General features: G+C 45.7%; 1 long non-coding RNA gene across 1 annotated transcript in view; it reads left to right on the top strand.

The window, feature by feature from the left end:
- The first annotated feature begins 5,857 nt into the window (after nt 1–5,857).
- The window catches only part of LOC125348436, a 15,143-nt gene continuing 13,032 nt past the window's right edge, over nt 5,858–7,968 (top strand). The window contains exon 1 of the long non-coding RNA XR_007210368.1: nt 5,858–5,954. This is a non-coding gene — a long non-coding RNA (uncharacterized LOC125348436). The remainder of the gene's footprint in view (nt 5,955–7,968) is intronic.

Raw genomic sequence — 7,968 nt, 5'->3', positions numbered from 1 at the left:
GCTATTTTTATGGCTGTACCATTGCCAGAAACGTTCTAGATTTTTAATGTGCTGTGTGTGCTGGTCCTGGGTCTTGCTTGAACTCAGGGCCTCATACATGCAAGGCGAGTGTCTGTCTCTGTCTCTGTGTGTGTCTCTCTCCTCTCCAGTACTGGAGCTTGAATCCAGAGCCTGGGTGCTGTCCCTTAAGCTATGCACCTGGCCTTTTTGTTTATATTTTGTTCTTAAGAGTCTTACTAACTTTGTCCTAGTTGGTCACAAATTCATGATTGTCCTATTTCTACCTCTGGAGCAGCTGACATTACAGATGTGTGTTACCACGCCTGGCTTAGCAGTCTGTCCCTTGCAAATTAGTATGAGGTATTTTGTTATAGAAGAATGGTCTACACCAAAAGTAATGGGCTATTTTTTGACACGAAGGCAATGATGTCACTGAAAGTTTAAGATGACTAAGAGGCACTAGATCATTTGAACAGGAAGTTCCATGGATAGTTTTATGTATTAAACAGATCCCTCGGGCACTGTACACTGAGTAGAGTGGAGACATCCAGACAGGGGGCAGCCGGCTCTCAGGTTGTGGTGAGTGGCTGGGTGGAGGAATATACCTCTGTCCAGGATACAAAGAGCACCTGGCAACTGTGGGCTCCAGTTTCTACAGTTCACAACTTCAGGGGTTTTTCCCTACCTGTAGGGATGAGTAGGAAGAGGAACAGCAGGGCAAAGACACAATGGCAAGAAGCAGAATGTCAGCATCAGGGCAGATTCTATCCTAGTGAGGAGGGTTTTGGAGGGCAAGGAAGGGGGAAAGAGGGATAATCAGAGTTAATGGGAGTTAGTCACCATGCCTAGCTATGGCAACTTGTTATTACATATGAGGTATATATATATATACACCCACAGGCTGGGAATGTGGCTTAGTGGTAGAGTGCTTGCCTAGCATGCAGGAAGCCCTGGGTTCGATTCCTCAGTACCACATAAACAGAGAAACCCAAAGTGGCCCTGTGGTTCAAGTGGCAGAGTGCTAGCCTTGAGCAAAAGAAGCTCAGGGACAGTGCCCAGGTCCTGAGTTCAAGCCCCAGGACTGGCAAAAAATAAATAAAATTTAAAAAGTATGCATATACATATGTGTGTGTATGTATATATGTATATGTGTGTGTATACACACGCGCGTGCACACATACACACACATACAAGCTGGGCATAGGATGCTGAAATTGGAGGACTGTGGTTCAAAGCCAGCCTGACATGGGCTGGGAATATGGCCTAGTGGCAAGAGAGCCTGCCTCGTACACATGAAGCCCTGGATTCAATTCCCCAGTACCACATATATGGAAAACGTCCAGAAGTAGCGCTGTGGCTCAAGTGGCAGAGTGCTAGCCTTGAGCAAAAGGAAGCCAGGGACAGTGCTCAGGCCCTGAGTCCAAGGCCCAGGACTGGCTAAAAAAAATAAATAAAGCCAGCCTGGCAGGAAAGTCTGAGACTCTTTTTTTTTTTTTTGGCCAGTCCTGGGGCTTGGACTCAGGGCCTGAGCACTGTCCCTGGCTTCTTTTTGCTCAAGGCTAGCAACTCTGCCACTTGAGCCACAGCGCCACTTCTGGCCGTTTTCTGTATATGTGGTGCTGGGGAATCGAACCCAGGGCCTCATGTATACAAGGCAAGCACTCTTGCCATTAGGCCATATCCCCAGCCCTCATGTCTATTATTGTCGCTACTCAGGAAGCTGAGATCTGATGAATGAAGTTCCAAGCCAGGCAGAGCAGAAAAGTCTGTGAGAGTCTTATCTCCAATTAAGCAACAAAGAGCCAGAAGTGGAAATGTGGCTTAAACCTTGAGTGTATAGAGCACGAGGCCCTAAGTTCAAGTCCCAATACCAACACATATGCACATGTAGAAAGATAATATACAAACATAAAATTTATATATTACATATACAACATACATATTTATATAAAATATTATACATTATATGCTATATATTACATATGTATATATACACACACGTGTGTGTGTGTATGTGTGTGTGTATGATAAACCAGTTACAGGAAAACAAATACTGCATGATTCTACTTAGGAGGCACCTGGAACAGTCAGGCTCATCAAGACAGACAGTAGCATGGAAGGAATTGTTAATGGGTACTGTCAGTTTTTTTTGTTTTTTTTTTGGCCAGTCCTGGGGCTTGGGACTCAGGGCCTGAGCACTGTCCCTGGCTTCTTTTTGCTCAAGGCTAGCACTCTGCCACTTGAGCCATAGCGCCACTTCTGGCCATTTTCTGTATATGTGGTGCTGGGGAATTGAACCCAGGGCCTCATGTATACGAGGCAAGCACTCTTGCCACTAGGCCATATCCCCAGCCCGGTACTGTCAGTTTGTAAGAGAAATCAATTCTATACATCTGTTTTTAACAACATGCATGTCCGTAACACTACTGAATTGTGCATGTATACCTGCTTGAAATGTTAAATTCTACATGCATTTTTTCGTTTTGTTTTGTTTTTGTTGCCAGTCCTGGGGCATGGACTCAGGGCCTGAGCACTTTCCCTGGCTTCTTTTTGCTCAAGGCTAGCACTCGACCTGTTGAGCCACAGCACCACTTCCGGCTTTTTTCTATATATGTGGTGCTGAGGAATTGGACCCAGGGCTTCATGTATACGAGGTGAGCACTTTACCACTAGGCCATATTCCCAGCCCCTTCAATGCATTTTTATGATTAAAAAAATCTGTACCTAGGGGCTGGGAATATGGCCTAGTGGCAAGAATGCTTGCCTCCCATACATGAAGCCCTGGGTTCAATTCCCCAGCACCACATATACAGAAAATGGCCAGAAGTGGTGCTGTGGCTCAAGTGGCAGAGTGCTAGCTTTGAGCAAAAAGAGACCAGGGACAGTGCTCAGGCCCTGAGTCCAAGCCCCAGGACTGGCAAAAAAAAAAAAAAAAAAAAAAGTCTCATAGAATTCCCTGTCCAGGCAGGCTTCATACCGCCATTCTTAGACATCAGCCTCTTGAGTAGTGAGGATTACAGACTTGAGCTACTAGTGCCCAGCTGTATCTAAATATTAACCTCACACATTCATGGGCTAATAAATATATATGAGCTACTATTAGTTCACCTACTGTTTTATACCTGGTTTTCAAATACCTGGGGTTGTTTGAAGTTTAAAGAAAATATGAAAGATAAAATCAAATTCTTTGTCATAGGGCACCCTACGCAGTAATTGTTTCTGTCTGTCTGTCTCTTCTGGTACTGGAATTTAAACTCAGGGCCTAACAATAGTTTGCATGCTCAAAGCTGGCACTATGTAACTTGAGCAATGCCTCTCATCTTTTGGTGTGCTGGTCTTAGGGCTTGAACTCAGGGCCTGAGTGCTGTCCCAGAGCTTTTTTGCTCAAGACTAGTGCTCTACCTCTTGAGTCACAGTGCCACATCCAGCTTTTTTGTGGTTAATTGGAGATAAAGAGTCTGGCCTGGCTTTGAATCACCATCCTCAGTTCTTGGCCTCCTGAGTAGCTAGGATTATGGACAGCATGAGCCACTGGCACCCTCTCTTGTGTTTATGAAAGCTCAATCTTTGCACTGTTTTTTTTTTTTTTTTTTTTGCCAGTCCTGGGGCTTGGACTCAGGGCCTGAGCACTGTCCCTGGCTTCTTTTTGCTCAAGGCTAGCACTCTGCCACTTGAGCCAGCGCCACTTCTGGCCATTTTCTGTATATGTGGTGCTGGGGAATTGAAACCAGAGCTTCATGTATACGAGGCAAGCACTCTTGCCACTAGGCCATATCCCCAGCCCAAGGATTATTTCTTTTATTGGTTTTTGAAATTGCTTCTTAAGTATATATTTTGTTTCCTTAACTAGATTATTGGAAGGGTTGCCAGAAGGAGACTGCCATGGGTTAAGGCAGAAGTGGGGGAGGAGGAGGAGGAGGAGGAAGTGACCTCACTCTGTCACTTGAGCCACAACACCACTTCTGGCTTTTTCTATATATATGTGGTGCTGAGGAATCGAACCCAGGGCTTCATGTATACAAGGCAAGCACTTTACCACTAGGCCATATTCCCAGCCCTGTACTGTTTATTTTTTAACATCTAAATATAGCATAAAAATTCAAATCAATGCATGAGCAAAATTTGCTATTTCAGCCACTTTTAAAAAACATAACATTTACCTTAGGTTTTTTGGTGTTTTGGGTTTTTTTTTTGTCAGTTATGGGGCTTGAACTCTGGGTGTAGGAGCTGCTCTTCAGCTCAAGGATAGTGCTCTGCCACTTGAGCCACAGCACCACTTCTGGTTTTCTGGTTGTTAATTGGAGATAAGAGTCTCACAGACTTTCTGGCTTTGAACCAAGATGCTCAGGTCTCAGCCTCCTGAGTAGCTGGGATTACAGGTGTGAGCCACCGGCAACCGGCTTCTTAGGTTTGCTTTGACATTTTTCTCATTTAGTGCTGCCAGCACCCAGTTATGTTGTAGACTTTATTTACTTATAAACAAATGAAACTCCAAACTGGTGAATTGGAGATAAGAGCAACAAAAAGTAAATAAACATTTGGACAAGAAACCCCAAATGTTTTCCAAGTGGTTGCACTTATTTACAATCTTACATGAAGTGTACTAAAACTATAGCTTTTCTATATCCTCATCCTGGAATTTATACTCTTTAAAATTCAATCTAGTTTTTACAGTTCTAGAATATGTATTTTAACTTACCCTTTTCTGATAACTAATGCTGTAGGGCATCACTGGCATCTTTTCATACATTTATATTTTGTTTTGTTTTATTTTTTGCCAGTCCTGGGGCTTGAACTCAGGGCCTGAGCACTCTCCTTGGCTTCTCTTTGCTCAAGGCTAGCACTGTGCCACTTGAGCCATAGCACCACTTCTGGCCTATTCTATATATGTGGTGCTGAGGAATCAAACTCAGGGCTTCATGTATACAAGGCGAGCACTTTACCACTAGGCCATATTCTCAGCCCCCATTAAATTAAAGAACAAATCTAAATAAAAAAGCAAATAAAGCCAGGTGCTGGTAGCTCACATCTGCACTCCTAGCTATTTAGAAGGCTGAAATCTTTTTTTTTTTTTTTTGCCAGTCCTGGGCCTTGGACTCAGGGCCTGAGCACTGTCCCTGGCTTCTTTTTGCTCAAGGCTAGCACTCTACCACTTGAGCCACAGCGCCACTTCTGGCCATTTTCTATATATGTGGTGCTGGGGAATCGAACCCAGGGCTTCATGTGTAGGAGGCAAACACTTTACCACTAGGCCATATTCTCAGCCCCCATTTTTTTTTTTTTTGGCCAGTCCTGGGGCTTGGACTCAGGGTCTGAGCACTATCCCTGGCTTCTTTTTGCTCAAGGCTAGCACTCTGCCACTTGAGCCACAGCGCCACTTCTGGCCGTTTTCTGTATATGTGGTGCTGGGGAATTGAACCCAGGGCCTCATGTATACGAGGCAAGCACTCTTGCCACTAGGCCATATCCCCAGCCCCAAGGCTGAGATCTTGAGAATGGCAGAACACCAGGCAGAAAAGTCCCTCTGAGACTATCTCCAATTAACCAGCTTAAAATCAGAAGGGGAGCTGTGGTTCAACGTGGTATAGTGCTAATGCATGACCAGTGTGTGGGGGTGGGGAGGGAACTAAATAAGGGCCTGGGAATATGGCTTAGTGGTAGAGTGCTTGCCTTGTATGCATGAAGTCCTGGGTTCGATTCCTCAGCACCACATAAACAGAAAAAGCTGGAAGTGGCACTGTGGCTCAAGTGGTAGAGTGCTAGCCTTGAGCAAAAAGAAGCCAGGGGCAGTGCTCAGGCCCTGGGTCCTAGCCCCAGGACTGGCAAAAAAAAAAAAAAATAGTAAATAAAAATCAGCCAGGCTGGGATGTAGCACAGTGGCAAAAGTACTTGCCTATTAAGTGCTAAGTCCTGGGTTCAATCCCCAGTACCAAAAAAGAAAAGAAAAAAAAAAAGTCAGCCAGGCACCAGGGGCTCATGCCCAGCTACTCAGGAGGCTAGGATCTAAGGATCTAATTTCACGCTAGCCTGGGCAGAAAAGTTCCTGAGCCTGTTATCTCCAATTAATCAGCAAAAAAGCCAGAAGTGGAGCTGTGGCTCAAATGCTTGAACATCAGCTTTAAGCAGAAAAAGCTAAACAATAAAGCTAATAAGTAAGAGCACAAAATCTTGAGTTCAAGCCCAAATACCAACATAAAAAATGAAATAAAATATGGCTGGGAATATGGCCTAGTGGTAAAGTGCTCGCCTTGGATACATGAAGCCCTCCCTGGGTTCGATTCTTCAGCACCACATATACAGAAAAACCCGGAAGTGGTGCTGTGGCTCAAGTGGCAGAGTGCTAGCTTTGAGCAAAAAGAAGCCAGAGACAGTCCTCAGGCCCTGAGTTCAAGCCCCAGGACTGGCAAAAAAAAAAACAAAAAATGAAATAAAATAAAGAATGCACACACTGAAGTAATGTAACTTGTGTTTAAATGTGATATGACAAAGCCAGATATTAGCCTTGCTGAAAAACTACCCTAACTATTCTTTTTTTTTTTTTGGCCAGTCCTGGGCCTTGGACTCAGGGCCTGAGCACTGTCCCTGGCTTCTTTTTGCTCAAGGCTAGCACTCTGCCACTTGAGCCACAGCGCCACTTCTGGCCATTTTCTGTATATGTGGTGCTGGGGAATCGAACCCAGGGCCTCATGTATATGAGGCAGGCACTCTTGCCACTAGGCCATATCCCCAGCCCCTACCCTAACTATTCTAAAACATAACTTCATTTCTACTGACGCAAACCATTAGAAAACTGTATTTTGATGATGTGATCATTTGACAAGGTTCAAAAATGAGATCTTGTATCTAAGAAATCTCTCTGACATCACCAATAAAACACTATTCCTTGACTGGCACTGGTGGCTCACGCCTGCAAGGTGTAGGAAAGTGCACGAGACTCATATCTGCAATAAACTAGTCAGAAAAAGCAGGAAGTGGCCGCAGTGGCTCAAGTGGTAGAGTGCTAGCCCTGGGCAAAATAAACTCCACAATGCTCAGGCCCAGAGTTCAAGCCCCAGGATGGGGGTGGGAGGAAGAGTTATTTCTTTGCAGTTTTAATGTTTTCCTTTTGAGTCGAGTGCCTTCTAGTGTCAGAATGGTCACACTATGGATGTTTTGAAAAATAGTTGGTATTAGAAATCATAGGACCCGGGCTAGGAATGTGGCTTATCTGGCATGCACGAAGCCACGGGTTCGATTCCACAACACCACATAAACAGAACGCTAGCCTTGAGCACTCAGCCAAGACCCTGAGTTCAAGCCCTAGGAGGGGAGGGGAGAGGGAAGAAAAAAGTCATAGAACCGGAGAGGAACTGAAATGCCGTCCTATAGAAACAAAGCCAGAATACTGTTGCCTGTATGACACATTTCATCCTAAACACAGTTAACGATTTTTAAAAAGCACCTAAAATGTACAGCTGCCCCTTATTTGTTTAGGTCGGCCGTGGGGCTTGACCTCAGGGTCTGTGCTGGCTGCTAGCTCGCCGCCGCTTGGCGCCCCAGCGCCGCGCCTGGTGCGTGAGCGCTTACTTGGATGTAACAGTCTCAAGGAGACTTTCCAGCCCGGGCTGGCTTCGTTCGACTCGTGATCCCCAGATCTCAGCCTCCTGAGTAGCCAGGATCACAGGGGTGGGAGGCGCCCAGCTCAGTCCCAAGGACTTTTCTTCGACCGACGAGAGTTCCTGGCGCCCTCCCGGAAAAGCCATTGCTCTGTCCTCGGGGCTTCCCGCCCCCTCGGGAGAATTGGTCTCCGCCGACGTCGGTATTTTGTTATTGCCTACCGCTGAGAGCGTGGCTGGGCACGCAGTGTCCCCAGCCTTCAGCACCTATGCAACTGTCAATTCAAATTCATTTCGGTGGGGAACTTTCAAAGCCAGCAACGTGACTCACTCCACCCATCCAGCTGGGGCTTCCACTACAAGTCCCGCCCCA

The sequence above is a fragment of the Perognathus longimembris genome, chromosome 3 (genome assembly GCF_023159225.1).
Source record: "Perognathus longimembris pacificus isolate PPM17 chromosome 3, ASM2315922v1, whole genome shotgun sequence".
Lineage (NCBI taxonomy): Eukaryota > Metazoa > Chordata > Mammalia > Rodentia > Heteromyidae > Perognathus > Perognathus longimembris.
The sequence above is the reverse complement of the archived record's forward strand: the minus strand, read 5'-3'. Positions and strand labels throughout refer to the sequence as shown.